Raw genomic sequence first — 15,476 nt, forward strand, 5'->3', positions numbered from 1 at the left:
CAAAACTCTCCATTGACGCAGGACTTGAAAACAAATTTGCTCGCAGAACCAGCTATAGAAGAAAGAATTGGAAGGAAATAACAAGACCTGGAGATACGGCTTGCCCACACAAGAGGAAAGAATCCACAGGGGCAGCCTCCAATGAAAGCATTGCAGGCTGCTGCCACCTTTGCAGCTTTGCTTTGGAGGCCAGACCTCCCTGGCAGCCCCTCCAAATGGAGCTTGGTAATTAGGAGGTGCTGCTGGTCTCCTCCCAGCCTTGTTGCCAACATACATCTTATCCCCACAAAAATCCAGTGTAGATACCCATTCCCACCCCCTTGTTCCTGATGTAGATCTTCAGTCCCCCCTTCTTCCCTGCCTGGCCGGTGGGCAGCATTTCATGGTTCGCCTGAGGTGTCAGAATATCTTGGGCTGGCCCAGCCTGGAGTGGAAAGAGAGTCCTCCAGTTTTATCTATTTGTTGAATGTGAGGCAGGGATGGAGAACTTTTGAAAAGTCCTCATGAAAATTCACCAGCAGAGAATGCTGTTTCTATTCCAGTCGATACCGGTGATAGGCAAGACAGGACACCTCAAGGAATGGCAAAAGAGTATTTCTAGATTCATCTGGCAGGGGAACAGACCTAGAATAAAATATAAATTACACGACTGGACAACTGGATTGCAAAAATGGGAGAAGTGTGGAAGTGGAAGGAGGGCTTTGTTTTGCTTTGCATATCGTTTTGGAAAGAGCCAAGTAGATAAACTGACTTGAATTTCCCTCTGTTTCCTACATGCAATACAGGATCTAGAACACTGCTTTATGAAAAGCCACACTGTGTGGTTTGTAGCTAAGATATGGCCTTAGAAAGTGAGTCTGGGAATTTAAGTTTTGGTGGTCAAAAAGGCTGAAAGTTATTCTCACTTACCCATTTTGGCGTCTCCAATGCCAGATACGCAGAATTGATTTATCGCCGTATTACACTCCTGAATGGGAGTTGTAATTCCCAACAGGGAGGTGTTTTTGCAGTCTTTTCCTTGACTCCAGCATAACTCACATTTCAGAGATGCCACTGCAGACATGGGGAGATGGGTTTAGGAAACCTTAGCACCATCCACATAGGGGAAATGGGTACATTAAAGTACATCAACACGACAGTTCCTCCTACAAAGTCCATCTCATGAGAGTCAGCGAAGGCCACCAACTTGGATGGCTTAAGAAAAGGAATAGATAAATTCAAGGGGGTTAATAAGTCTGTTGCTGGCTTCCAGCCTCAAGAGATATTCTCTCTCTCTAACACTGTAGGCACTATTAGATCCTGCTTGCGAACTTCCCATAGGCATCTGGTTCACCATGGTGACAACAAGATAGTGGACCAAACGGGCCATTTTTCACTTATGCAGTGCTGTCGATATATATTTCCTCTGTAGTTCTTAAGCTGTGTGTGAATGGGGGCTGAGTCTTGGAGAGACCAGAGAATGATTGTCCTAGGTGGCTCCTGCAGTCTGAGAGAGAGGACCTGTAGGGCAGGTGTGAGGAAACCTTTGACACTCCACAAGTAGCTGAACTACAACTCCCATCAGCTCCAGAAAGCATGACCAATGGCTCTGGATGATGGGCACTGGAGTTTGTCAAAGATGCTCCACATGTGGTGAGGAGATAAAACCTCATGGAGGAGGTGCGGGGGGGGGGGCGGCGGCGGCTAAGCTTTAATGTGTGAGTACCTGAAGGATGAGTTTCAACATATTGCCTATTGAATTGAAAATGAATTATGGGCAAGCAGCTCAGTGGAACTGGAATAACTACTTCGACTTGTCTTTAGTCTGTGTTAAGCCAACCTGAGGAGTTCAGTAATGAAATGGGAGTCAATATCCTTGGGGTTCATTTTGTATCAGCAGGACACCCCTGAGTGGAGAAAAACCTCCTATTGTTGACATTACACTCTGCATATGTTTCTCTGGAATCTTTCTCTTTCTTTCTCTCTTTTTCTCACTCTTATACAGACTCACCAATATGGACCTGAATCCGCCCTTCACTTATAACTGACTATACAGTACACTGAAAAGGGAAGGGAAGAAATTGAGGTTAGTAGACACAGCACTGAGAGCAGCAAAGGAGGAGAGTAATCCTGGGATTAATAAGGTGAGTGGTGTGAAGCAGTGGAAGAGGACAGAGGCTGGGCACCTACAGCAAATATTTTGGGGGTTTCAAGGCCCCCAGGGCCCCCTAGAGTTGGTGCCACTGTCAGTAGAGCTAGCTGGATGGGGTCGTTGGAGGAACAAAAGGGTGATGATAGTCAGTCATTAACTCATTAAGAAGGCCATTAAGAGAAACTCTTTGGGCTGGACAGAAAATGGGGAAAACACCTAGCTGAAGTGAGCGAGAGACAAAAGGACAGAGTTTCAGGAGGTAGGGGCAGAATTTGAGTGGATGATGAGGTAAACAAACTGGAAAAAAGTGGAAAAAACATACCCTTTGTTGTGGATGAAAGCTAGGTTTCTGGTTTATCCAGGAGTTGATAACTTCTTTCCAATGGAATTGGGGATACCACAATTCTCAGTATGTATTTGTTTAAATAAAAATAAATATTGAGAACAGACAATCTATGATTGAGGATCCCTTGTAGCTTGACCATATGCTTTATTCCTCTCCCTTCCAAAGGAACCACAGGTCCTGGTTCCTTCCTTCTCCTGCTTTAATGGCTGAGCCCCACTTAGTTCCTTCCTGGAAACATGATGAAGAGCACAGCAGCTGTGGTTCTGCTCACCTGGATTCAGAAGGGTCAAGAGGAGGCAGGAGATCAGGAGTGTCTTCATCATTCTATAAAGCTGAAGACCCAGGAAGGAGTTTGAGAACAGCACTGGGCTGAGCAAGGAACTGATGCACGAAGAGGCTTAGTTGGGGGAATATATAGAAGATTGCAAGAAGCACTTTGCCAGCATCCAGGAACAATGGGTTCAGGACAGTGTCATAAATTGCTAGAATTCTAATTGTGCTATACCCTAGCACAGTGTTGAAAACAAATTAAATATCTTCCCCCTTCCAATTTCGCTGAAGCCAGGAAAGCGAGAGGGGTCAGTGCACACCGATCCCTCTTGCTCTCCTGGCTTCGCTTCGCTGAAGAGGCGCTGCACAGCTTTCCCTCTCCTCGCAGCGCCCCTTCAGCGAAGCGGGAGGAGAAATGGAAGGGGCTCCACATCTCTTGCTGCTTTGCTGAAGGGGCGCTGTGCAGAGAGGGAGAGAACATTTTTTTTCTTGTTCTCCTGCTCTAAAACAAGGTGCGTCTTATGGTCGGGTGCGTCTTATAGAGCGAAAAATTCTGTATCTTCTCCCTTCCAAGTACTCCAAGGACACGTCCCTCCTAATCTGTGCCAGCCTCAATTTCACGTCCCTATTAATCTAGATTCTATTATCTGAGACAGGCTGGCTGGCTGGCTGGCTGGCTGGCAGGGAGAGAGAGAGAGAGAGAGAGAGAGAGAGAGAGAGAGAGAGAGATTGCTTGTGCTTTTGTAATTCAAGAAAATCTTCAATAAAATTTATTTTTTAAAAAACAAACAGCTGCAGACCAAGGTTGGGAAACACTGGCCTAGAGGACCACAGCTTCTCATTCCTGCTATAGGAGCTCTTTAAAATCTGCTCGGAGGCATTTTTATTAGGAATAATAGTAGACGAAATAAAAAAGGAGGATCAGAAGTTATTTCAATATGTGACGGTGGCAGCTAGGGTTTTGGTAGCCCAAAAATGGAAGTCATCAGAGATCCCTACAGTTACGGAATGGTAGGTAAAATTTTTTGAATATAAGGAATTAGCGAAAATGACATATAAAATCAGACACCAAAAAGGGGCAAAGTTTATAGAAGATTGGAGTAAATTTGTAACATATATTGAATGTAATTGCAGAAGTTTAAGAACTACAGTAGGATTAACATAAACCTTGTGACGTGTATAAAAATGCAAAAGAAATTGTAAGAGAAGAGTTATACCAAGAAATCTGCAACTGGGAAGGAAGGAAGTCGAGACGTAATTTAACACAATGTAAAGAAGATGATGATATCAAAAATGATTGTAAAGTTTGTTGTATTTTGCTTTGTTTGTTTTTGTTTTTTGTTTATTGGAAAATGCTAATAAAAAGTATCTGCAAAAAAAAAATAATGCTCGGATTTTTATCATCCTGAAGAGGAGCAAAAAGCCCATCAAACTTGGCCAGCACACTCCACTAATATGGACAAGGCACAAAGACTAACAGTTACTAAGGAAGGGAGACTTCCTAGGACCTTTTTTGAAATGACGGAAAGCATGGACTTGATAGACATATGGAGAACAAGGAACCCTCTGGAGAGAGAGGGAACCTTTTTCTCCCAAGCAATGATGACCTGGACCAGAATCGATCAAATTTGGATTACTAGTGGTATGGCTCCAAAGATTAAGAAGGTGGAAATCTGCCCAAAAACTTGCTCCGACCATAACGCCGTGAGAATGGAGATGAAACTTACAACAACTGGTCAATTTAGATGGAGAATGAATGACACCCTCTTTCGAGATAAGGAGATCCTTATGAAGGCCCAAAAAACTTTAAAAGACTATTTTGAAATAAATTTGAGGGCCGATGTGGAGAAAAGAGTGATCTGGGACGCAAGTAAAGCGGTGATGCGAGGTTTCAACAAAACTCAATAAAGAGGAAAAAACAAAATGAGAAAAAAGAAAAGATTTTGGAAAAGATAAAGGAAGGAGAGAAAAAATTAAGAACAAAACCAAAGTCCCAGGAGATTTTAAGAGAGATTAAGTTATATCAAACACAATATATGGAATTGATGAACCAAGAGATTGAATGGAAGATAAAGCAAATGAAACAAAAGACATTCGAATCAGCAAATAAATGCGGCAAACTTCTGGCATGGCAACTGAAGAAAAGGCAGAAATTAAATACAGTTACAAGCCTAGAAGTGGATGGAAAAAATATATCTAAACCCAATGAAATCAGAAATTGCTTTTTGAGTTATTTCAAAAAACTTTATACTCAAGGCCCGCAAAACGAAGAAGATATAGACAAATTCCTTGATAAATATGGATTACAAAAAATCTCTCATCAAAGTAAGATGGATCTGAACCAGAGAATAACAGAACAAGAGATAGAGGCTGCCATTCAGAATATGCAACTGGGCAAATCTCCAGGACCAGATGGACTGACTTCCAGATACTACAAATCGCTGAAGGAATGGTTGATTCAACCACTAAAAGAAGTTTGTAATGAGATCCTTGAGGGAAAAAAGGCACCTGAATCGTGGAAAGAAGCATATATTTCACTCATACCAAAGACAGAGACTGAAAAGACCCAATTGAAGAACTACCGCCCAATATCACTACTTAATGTGGATTACAAAATTTTTGCAGACATTTTGGCAAAAAGATTTAAAAAAGTGTTGATGGAAAAGATTCATAAGAACCAAGCAGGCTTTCTTCCAAAAAGACACCTAGCTGACAACGTAAGGAATATAATAGACATTTTGGAAAAGCTAGAGGTGAATATAAATACTAAAGCAGTACTGATTTTCGTGGACGCGGAGAAAGCCTTTGACAATATTTCTTGGAGCTTTATGATGAAGAATCTTCATGGGATGGGGGTAGGCCAAGGTTTTGAGAATGGTATGGCTGCAATATATTCTGAACAAAAAGCTAAATTGATTGTAAATAATGTAATAACTGAGGAACTTAAGATAGAAAAAGGAACACGACAGGGGTGCCCAATTTCCCCATTACTCTTTATTTCAGTTCTGGAGGTGTTGCTGAATATGATTAGGAATGACCAGCAGGTTAAAGGAGTGCAGGTCGGAGCTAAACAGTATAAGTTAAGAGCATTTGCAGATGACCTAGTATTGACTTTGCAAGAGCCAAACACTAGTACGAAAAGGGTCTTAGAAATAATCCAACTGTTTGGCCAGGTAGCTGGATTTAAGTTGAATAAACAAAAAACCAAAGTTTTAGGAAAAAACTTAACAGATATGGAAAAAGAGGAATTCCAAGAGGAGACAGGGTTGACGGTGGTCAAGAAGGTTAAATACCTAGGGGTTTATTTGACATCCAAAAATGTGAATTTGTACAAGGACAATTATGAAAAATGTTGGTCAGAGATTAAAAAAGATCTAGAAATATGGTCAAATTTGAAATTGTCAATGTTAGGCCGAATTGCAGTGATTAAAATGAATGTATTGCCTAGAATGTTATTTTTGTTCCAGACCTTGCAGATTCTGGATAAGATGGAATGTTTCAAGAGGTGGCAGAAAGATATTTCGAAATTTGTCTGGCAGGGCAAAAAGCCCAGAATCAAATTTAAAATATTGACAGATGCTAAAGAAAGAGGGGGGTTTGCCCTGCCGGACTTGAAATTGTACTATGAGGCAGCAGCATTTTGCTGGCTGAAAGAATGGATGCTCCTCGAGAACACAGACATTTTAGATCTGGAAGGTTTCAATAATGCTTTTGGTTGGCATGCATATCTATGGTATGACAAAATCAATAGTGCCTTTAAAAATCACATTGTTAGAAAAGCATTGTTTAATGTTTGGATAAGATATAAAGATCTGTTGGAAAACAAAACCCCTAGATGGGTGTCACCAGTGGAGGCCAAGGCAGTGAAGAAACTCAATATGGAGGTCGGATGGCCGAAGTATTGGGAAATTTTGGAACAGGATGGAGATAAGTTCAAATTACAAAGTCATGAGAAATTGAAACATAAAGTACAAAATTGGTTTCAATATCATCAGATAATGGAATTTTTCAAACAGGACAGGAAAATTGGCTTCCAGGTGGAAAAATCAAAACTAGAAACTGAATTGTTAGAACCCAGTACTAAGAATTTATCTAGAATGTATAACTTGTTGCTGAAATGGAATACACAGGACGAAACAGTCAAATCGGCTATGATTAAGTGGGCACAGGATGTTGGTCGCAACATTATGTCAGCTGACTGGGAATGGTTATGGAACACCGGTATCAAATTTACGGCATGTAATGCCTTAAAGGAAAATATTATGAAAATGGTTTACAGGTGGTACATGACCCCAGTCAAGCTGGCAAAAATTTATCATTTGCCCGATAACAAATGTTGGAAATGTAATGAGACTGAAGGCACTTTCTACCACCTTTGGTGGACATGCCCGAAGATTAAGGCTTTCTGGGAAATGATCTATAATGAAATGAAAAAGGTACTTAAATGTACTTTCCCTAAAAAACCAGAGGCCTTTCTCCTGGGCATTGTCGGCCAATTGGTGTCAAAGAGGGATAGAACTTTTTTTATGTATGCTACAACAGCAGCAAGAATACTTATCGCGAAGTATTGGAAGACACAAGATCTACCCACTCTGGAAGAATGGCAGATGAAAGTGATGGACTATATGACATTGGCCGAGATGACAGGCAGAATCCATGACCAACGAATAGAGACGGTGGAAGAAGAATGGAGAAAATTTAAAAGTTATCTTAAGGACTATTATAAACTTAATGAATGTTAAAGTGTTGTGGTTCTCAGAAACAAAGGGATACAGTGATACAAGGTCAGAATACGGAGAGGACTAAGATGACAGAGGTTGGAAAGTAACAATTGGGAGTTGCTATAAAATTATGGACATTGGGATGCAGAAAGGGGGGGTATGGGGAAGTCCGAGAAAAGAGGTTTATGAAAATAGGTGATGAAATTATACATGTATGTTTGTCCTTTTAAGTGTTTGTTTGTTTTCTAAAATTTTGTAAAACCAATAAAAATTAAAAAAAAAAAAAACAAACTTGGCCAGCACATCAACATTTTTGCACCTGCGAAACATTGGTAGAGTTAAATGGACTGCTTCAAGAAGTGGCAGAGAGATATCTCTAGATTTGTCTGGCAGGGCAAGAAGCCTCGTATAAAATTTAAGATATTAACTGATGCTAAAGAAAGAGGTGGATTTGCCCTGCCAGACCTTAAACTTTATTATGAATCAGCCACTTTTTGTTGGCTGAGAGAATGGATGCTTCTTGAAAACACTGATGTCTTGGATTTGGAAGGTTTTAACAATGTATTTGGTTGGCATGCATATTTGTGGTATGACAAGGTTAAAGCGCACAAAGCGTTTAAAAACCGTATTATCAGGAAAGCACTGTTTAATGTCTGGATAAGATATAAAGACTTGTTAGAAAATAAAACCCCGAGATGGCTGTCACCAATGGAAGCAAAGGCTCATAAAAAACTCAATATGGAGGCCAAATGGCCGAAGTATTGGGAAATTCTGGAACAAGAGGGAGACAGATTAAAACTGCAGAGTTTTGAAAAATTAAAAAACAGAGTGCGAGACTGGCTCCACTATTATCAAATAATGGAGGCATATAATTTGGATAAAAAACTAAGCTTCCAGGTGGAAAAATCAAAATTGGAAACAGAATTGCTAGACCCCAAAGTTAAGAATCTGTCAAGAATGTATAACTTGCTGTTGAAATGGAATACTCAGGATGAAACGGTGAAATCTGCTATGATTAAATGGGCACAAGATGTTGGACATAACATTATGATGGCTGACTGGGAACAGTTGTGGACCACAGGTATGAAGTTTACGGCATGTAATGCCTTAAGAGAGAATCTAATGAAAATGATTTATAGGTGGTACATAACACCAGTCAAGCTTGCAAAAATCTACCATCTGCCCAATAATAAATGCTGGAAATGTAATGAGACTGAAGGTACATTCTTTCACCTTTGGTGGACATGCCCAAGGATTAAGAACTTCTGGGAGATGATTTATAATGAAATGAAAAAGGTATTTAAATACACCTTTCTGAAGAAACCAGAGGCCTTTCTCCTGGGCATGGTCAGCCAATTGGTGCCAAAGAAGGATAGAACTTTCTTTATGTATGCTACAACAGCAGCAAGAATACTCATTGCAAAGTACTGGAAGACACAAGATCTACCCACCCAGGAAAAATGGCAGATGAAGCTGATGAACTACATGGAGTTGGCGGAAATGACTGGCAGAATCCGAGACCAGGGAGAAGAGTCGGTGGAAGAAGATTGGAAAAAATTTAAAGTATACTTACAGAAATATTGTAAAATTAATGAATGTTAGAAGGATGCTGGAATGAAGTTATATGGCTTTAGCAGAAATGTTATAAAGAATTAAGTAAAAATAGATTGTTAATGGGTCAAAGTGGAAATTTAAGGTTAGATTGTGTTAAGATAAATTATAGAGGAAAAAGTTAAGAAAGATGGAAAGGATTTGCTGAAATAGCTAATTGAACAAGAATACAAAAAAGGGAGGTGTGAGGAGGTCGATGATACAAGTAAATGAAAGGTAGAGATATAGAGATATTGGATGTGTTTTTTAAATGTTTTTTTTGTCGTTTTGCTGTATTGTTTTTTTGTTTTTGTTTTTATTTTTGATGTATTGTGAACTTTTTATTGTTTCTTTCTTCTTTTTTCTGTAACTATTAAACCTTTAATAAATATCTTTTAAAAAAACAAACATTGGTAGAGTTAAAACGACACACACACACGCCAATGATTGCAATAAAAACATCATGGCACCAGCTCTTCATTTAAGGTAGTCAGTTCCCAAAAGCCCATTGGAACAAGAAAGTCTTCACCTGCCATGAAACATGCAGTGCACTGCCACTGTACTTTCTTTTTTGGATAACATTTTATTAATTTTCCAAAAATAACAAAATGAAAAACCCCTGGTGAAAAAAATCATAACCAAATAAAACCATAATTTTTCGTTGATTTCACTCCACTCCCCCTCTTGGTTCCAATACTGTATACTTGTTCATTCACGTCCATAAAATCTTATATACTTAACAATCCAATTTTAAAACCTCCTTCATCTTCTTACAAGTGACTTTTAGAAGTTATACCAGGGGCCTGCAAACTATGGTCTGGGGGCCGGATGCGGCCCCCCAGGCTCATAGATCCGGCCCGCAAACCCTGACACCAGCTCGGTCAGTCGCCGCCCGTTGAGGACGTCTCACTGCACGGGGACTGACTTCCACAATGCTGGCACGGCTTCTGGGTGGGCGGTGACACTGGCGCAGCTTCGAACTGGCTTCAGGAAGCTCCTGCTGCCAATCCAAAGCTGCAGATGGCTCTGGGCAGGTGGCGACGCTGGCACAGCTTCGGATTGCAGGAAGGTCCTGCAGCCAATCCAAAGACTTGCTGCCCACATGCTGAAGTAAACCCAGTGCGGCCATGGATGGAGAGGCTGGCTGTGGGCTTGGGCCATGCCATGGGCATCATGATGGGCATGTTGCATGGCAGCTGGAGCTTGGCATGCCTGCTGGCCCTGCGCCTGGCGCCCCACTCGGCCCTGCTGCTGGTGGCGTGCTCAGCACCTGCGCTAGAGCAGCTGGAGGGCAAGCTGTGTGCCGCCTGCCCAGCGCTCTGTGTGTGCGGCTTGCCCAGCAAGACGTGCTCCTGAGCGTGTGCAGAGTGCGTTCCTCTTCCAGGTCCGGAGGCAGCTGTGGGACTGGCTTGCAGGGTATTTATATTTTTCAAAATATAGTCTGGCCCCCAACAAGGTCTTAGGGATAGTGGACCGGTCCCCTGATGAAAAAGTTTGCTGACCCCTGAGTTATACTAATGTAAAGATCTATACACAAAGCTTAAAAACTATGCATTAAACAATTGCCGTTTTTTGTAATAATTTGTCCTGCACAGTTCAGTAGTTTATTTTGCCAATCTTCTTCTTTTTCTTCTTCTTCTTTATCTTCTTTGGCCAGGGCTTCTTCCTTCCATCAGTCTTGGCCTGGCATCCAATCTCGCATGTTGGAACAAAGTCTTTCACTCAAACAATCCATCAAGTCCTGTACACCTCAATATAACTTCATTTTTTAAAAAACAACAACAATCATTTCCCACATTTTCTTCAAATCTTTATATGTCTTTTCCCAGGCATTTTTGATAATTTTACATTGCCACCACATAAGGTAGCCTCTTAAATATTTTGCCCTTCCTTTTTGTTTCTTCTCTAATGCAGTCAAAGCCTCTCAAATAATTTCACACGAGGTACCATCTTTATCAGTCAGGTCCTCCCATATCATTACACGTGCAATTTCATTTTTGTCTTTGACTATTCTTACTTGCCCTTGAATTTTCCTCAGACCTCGTTTGTCTACCAGTCCCACCTTGGTGGTTTGTGCATTCACCTCTTTTAATGGCCTCGCAGCCTCTAAAAGTATATAGTCATATCTAGGGATAAATACGCTTCAGGGTGAGTGCTTTCAGGTTGTGCTCCGCGGTGACCCAGGAGTAACAAAGTAATGGAGTGCATTACTTCCGGGTTTTGCCACTCGCGCATGCGCAGATGGTCAAAATAACATCACACGCATGCGCGAAAGTGGCGAAACGCGACCCGCGCACGTGCAGATACGCTGTTGTGTCTTACGTTCTGTTCAGGATGCAAACGGGGCTCCGGAATGGAGTCCATTCGCATCCTGAGGTACCACTGTACTGGTATTTTAAATTTTTTAGAGGCTGCACTGTTAACATCTTCTTTTATCTGCTCAAATTCTATTTTAATATCTAAAAGTGAATCAAACAATTCATATTTTAAATTATCTTGCCTTGTGGCCTGACTAGTTAGTTTTAGCACTGAACTTTTTCCTTTTGCTGTTTCCAGTTTAGATTGACCGGGGGGTGGGGGGTGGGCAATTCTCTCTCCTTTTCCCAGCTTCCTCTAAAGAGTTTAATTCCAAAACACAGAGTTCTTTCCCACCACAGCATGTATTCTTTTTAGCTTTATCAGTACTTTTATCAAGGTCATAGACTCAGTAGAGCAGGCATCCCCAGCCTGCGGCCTTCCAGATGTTTTGGCCTACAACTCCCATGATCCCAAGCTAGCAGGACCAATAGTCAGGGCTGATGGGAATTGTAGTCCAAAACATCTGGAGGGCCAAAGGTTGGGGATGCCTGCAGTAGAGGAAGCCTATTTTTCAAACCTATTCCCTCTCCCACAAATATCAATTTTTAACAATTATATATTCAAATCTTTGCATCCATTCATGTAAAAAAAAAAAAGGTCCAACATAAAATATTTATATAGATTTCAATTACTAAAAACGTTCCTTTTTACAACCATAAGTAAAAAGTTTAAGACCATGGTGTTGGGGCTCTCTGATGCTCCCAGGAGTCTGGCACATCCTTCCATTTTCTGTCTCTCAATGCCGCATTGTAGCACCTTTTAAAATCTCCCGATATTGGCAGTCAGTAAAGAGAATCCAATATAATAAATCAAAGTTACTAAATTTATTTTAGTCGGTGTTCGCAGTAAATAATCTTGTCCTCTTCTTTTTATCTTGACCTTTAGCCAGCAGATGCCTTTTTAGTAAAGTACATATTTATAAATCATTCCATCAATTGGCATTGTATTATTTCTCAGTCCTCCATTTTAAATCCAGTTCAGTTTCAGATAGAGTTCAAATTCTTTTTAAAGGTCTTAAGAATGGTATAAGCAATGGAGAGGCAGGCAGTGGCTGCATTTGGCCCACAAGTCAGAGGTTTCCCACCCCTGGTATAGATTACAAAAGGGCTCCAAAGTTTCCCAGTTTTTTCTCTCCTTTGGCTTCTCTGACTCAGCCAAATGAACAGCTTGGTGATTTTAGAAAGAAACTGTGAAACCATGTTTCTTCAGCAAGCACATTGTGAATCCACTCGTCTTCAGCAGGTACACTGGGTGAGCACCACTTTGAGGCAATCAAGATTTGGGCTAATGTTAGATTCCCCACAAGCTTCAACTGGAACAGCTTGCATCAGCCTGCTGAACCAGTCCAGCTGTGCCAGAACCCTGTTGTCACAATGGCCAGCAAGATGCCTGTGCAAAGCCTCAAAGCAGGACTGGACAGCAACACCAGTTGTCCCCATCCCGTCCCCCCGCTTGTGATTCCCATCAACTGACATTCACAGGAATACTGTCTCCAACACTTGAGGAAGAACATGGCCAACTTGGTTAGTAGCAATTGATAGACTTCTCCTCCACTATTTTCTTCTAATCCTCAACCAAACACATCCCAGTTGCTGCCCATCTTTACTTCCTGAGTGCAAATTCCAGAGTTTAACTACCGTATTTTTTGCTCCATAAGGCGCACCTGATCATAAGGTGCACCTAGTTTCTAGAGGGGGAATTCAAGAAAAAAAATATTATTTAAAGGGAGCGCTGAGCAGAGCCTGTATGCATCCCAGGCTCTGCTCAGTGCTTCCTTTCACAAACTGCGTGGAGTGTGTGTGTGGCTCTTGGGGGCTTTTCCCCAAGGAGGGAGAAGGGCAGCCCATCTCCCTCCTTGGGGAAAAGCCCCCAAGAGCCACACACACACACACACACTCCATAGAATCATAGAATCATAGAATCATAGAGTTGGAAGAGACCACAAGGGCCATCGAGTCCAACCCCCTGCCAAGCAGGAAACACCATCAGAGCACTCCTGACATATGGTTGTCAAGCCTCTGCTTAAAGACCTCTAAAGAAGGAGACTCCACCACACTCCTTGGCAGCAAATTCCACTGTCGAACAGCTCTTACTGTCAGCTCTTACTTATTGCAGTGATTAAAATGAATGTATTGCCTAGAATGTTATTTTTGTTCCAGACCTTGCAGATTCTGGATAAGATGGAATGTTTCAAGAGGTGGCAGAAAGATATTTCGAAATTTGTCTGGCAGGGCAAAAAGCCCAGAATCAAATTTAAAATATTGACAGATGCTAAAGAAAGAGGGGGGTTTGCCCTGCCGGACTTGAAATTGTACTATGAGGCAGCAGCATTTTGCTGGCTGAAAGAATGGATGCTCCTCGAGAACACAGACATTTTAGATCTGGAAGGTTTCAATAATGCTTTTGGTTGGCATGCATATCTATGGTATGACAAAATCAATAGTGCCTTTAAAAATCACATTGTTAGAAAAGCATTGTTTAATGTTTGGATAAGATATAAAGATCTGTTGGAAAACAAAACCCCTAGATGGGTGTCACCAGTGGAGGCCAAGGCAGTGAAGAAACTCAATATGGAGGTCGGATGGCCGAAGTATTGGGAAATTTTGGAACAGGATGGAGATAAGTTCAAATTACAAAGTCATGAGAAATTGAAACATAAAGTACAAAATTGGTTTCAATATCATCAGATAATGGAATTTTTCAAACAGGACAGGAAAATTGGCTTCCAGGTGGAAAAATCAAAACTAGAAACTGAATTGTTAGAACCCAGTACTAAGAATTTATCTAGAATGTATAACTTGTTGCTGAAATGGAATACACAGGACGAAACAGTCAAATCGGCTATGATTAAGTGGGCACAGGATGTTGGTCGCAACATTATGTCAGCTGACTGGGAATGGTTATGGAACACCGGTATCAAATTTACGGCATGTAATGCCTTAAAGGAAAATATTATGAAAATGGTTTACAGGTGGTACATGACCCCAGTCAAGCTGGCAAAAATTTATCATTTGCCCGATAACAAATGTTGGAAATGTAATGAGACTGAAGGCACTTTCTACCACCTTTGGTGGACATGCCCGAAGATTAAGGCTTTCTGGGAAATGATCTATAATGAAATGAAAAAGGTACTTAAATGTACTTTCCCTAAAAAACCAGAGGCCTTTCTCCTGGGCATTGTCGGCCAATTGGTGTCAAAGAGGGATAGAACTTTTTTTATGTATGCTACAACAGCAGCAAGAATACTTATCGCGAAGTATTGGAAGACACAAGATCTACCCACTCTGGAAGAATGGCAGATGAAAGTGATGGACTATATGACATTGGCCGAGATGACAGGCAGAATCCATGACCAACGAATAGAGACGGTGGAAGAAGAATGGAGAAAATTTAAAAGTTATCTTAAGGACTATTATAAACTTAATGAATGTTAAAGTGTTGTGGTTCTCAGAAACAAAGGGATACAGTGATACAAGGTCAGAATACGGAGAGGACTAAGATGACAGAGGTTGGAAAGTAACAATTGGGAGTTGCTATAAAATTATGGACATTGGGATGCAGAAAGGGGGGGTATGGGGAAGTCCGAGAAAAGAGGTTTATGAAAATAGGTGATGAAATTATACATGTATGTTTGTCCTTTTAAGTGTTTGTTTGTTTTCTAAAATTTTGTAAAACCAATAAAAATTAAAAAAAAAAAAAAAAACAAACTTGGCCAGCACATCAACATTTTTGCACCTGCGAAACATTGGTAGAGTTAAATGGACTGCTTCAAGAAGTGGCAGAGAGATATCTCTAGATTTGTCTGGCAGGGCAAGAAGCCTCGTATAAAATTTAAGATATTAACTGATGCTAAAGAAAGAGGTGGATTTGCCCTGCCAGACCTTAAACTTTATTATGAATCAGCCACTTTTTGTTGGCTGAGAGAATGGATGCTTCTTGAAAACACTGATGTCTTGGATTTGGAAGGTTTTAACAATGTATTTGGTTGGCATGCATATTTGTGGTATGACAAGGTTAAAGCGCACAAAGCGTTTAAAAACCGTATTATCAGGAAAGCACT

General features: G+C 41.0%; 1 long non-coding RNA gene across 1 annotated transcript in view; it reads left to right on the plus strand.

Moving 5' to 3' along the window:
- LOC308590675 overlaps positions 1–2,943 on the plus strand; it is a 38,672-nt gene extending 35,729 nt beyond the window's left edge. The window contains exons 2-3 of the long non-coding RNA XR_014009864.1: positions 1,985–2,127; positions 2,810–2,943. This is a non-coding gene — a long non-coding RNA (uncharacterized lncRNA). The remainder of the gene's footprint in view (positions 1–1,984; positions 2,128–2,809) is intronic.
- Positions 2,944–15,476: the final 12,533 nt, after the last annotated feature.

Source organism: Podarcis bocagei (assembly GCF_964188305.1).
Source record: "Podarcis bocagei genome assembly, chromosome: 7".
In the NCBI taxonomy this organism is placed as follows: Eukaryota; Metazoa; Chordata; class Lepidosauria; order Squamata; family Lacertidae; genus Podarcis; species Podarcis bocagei.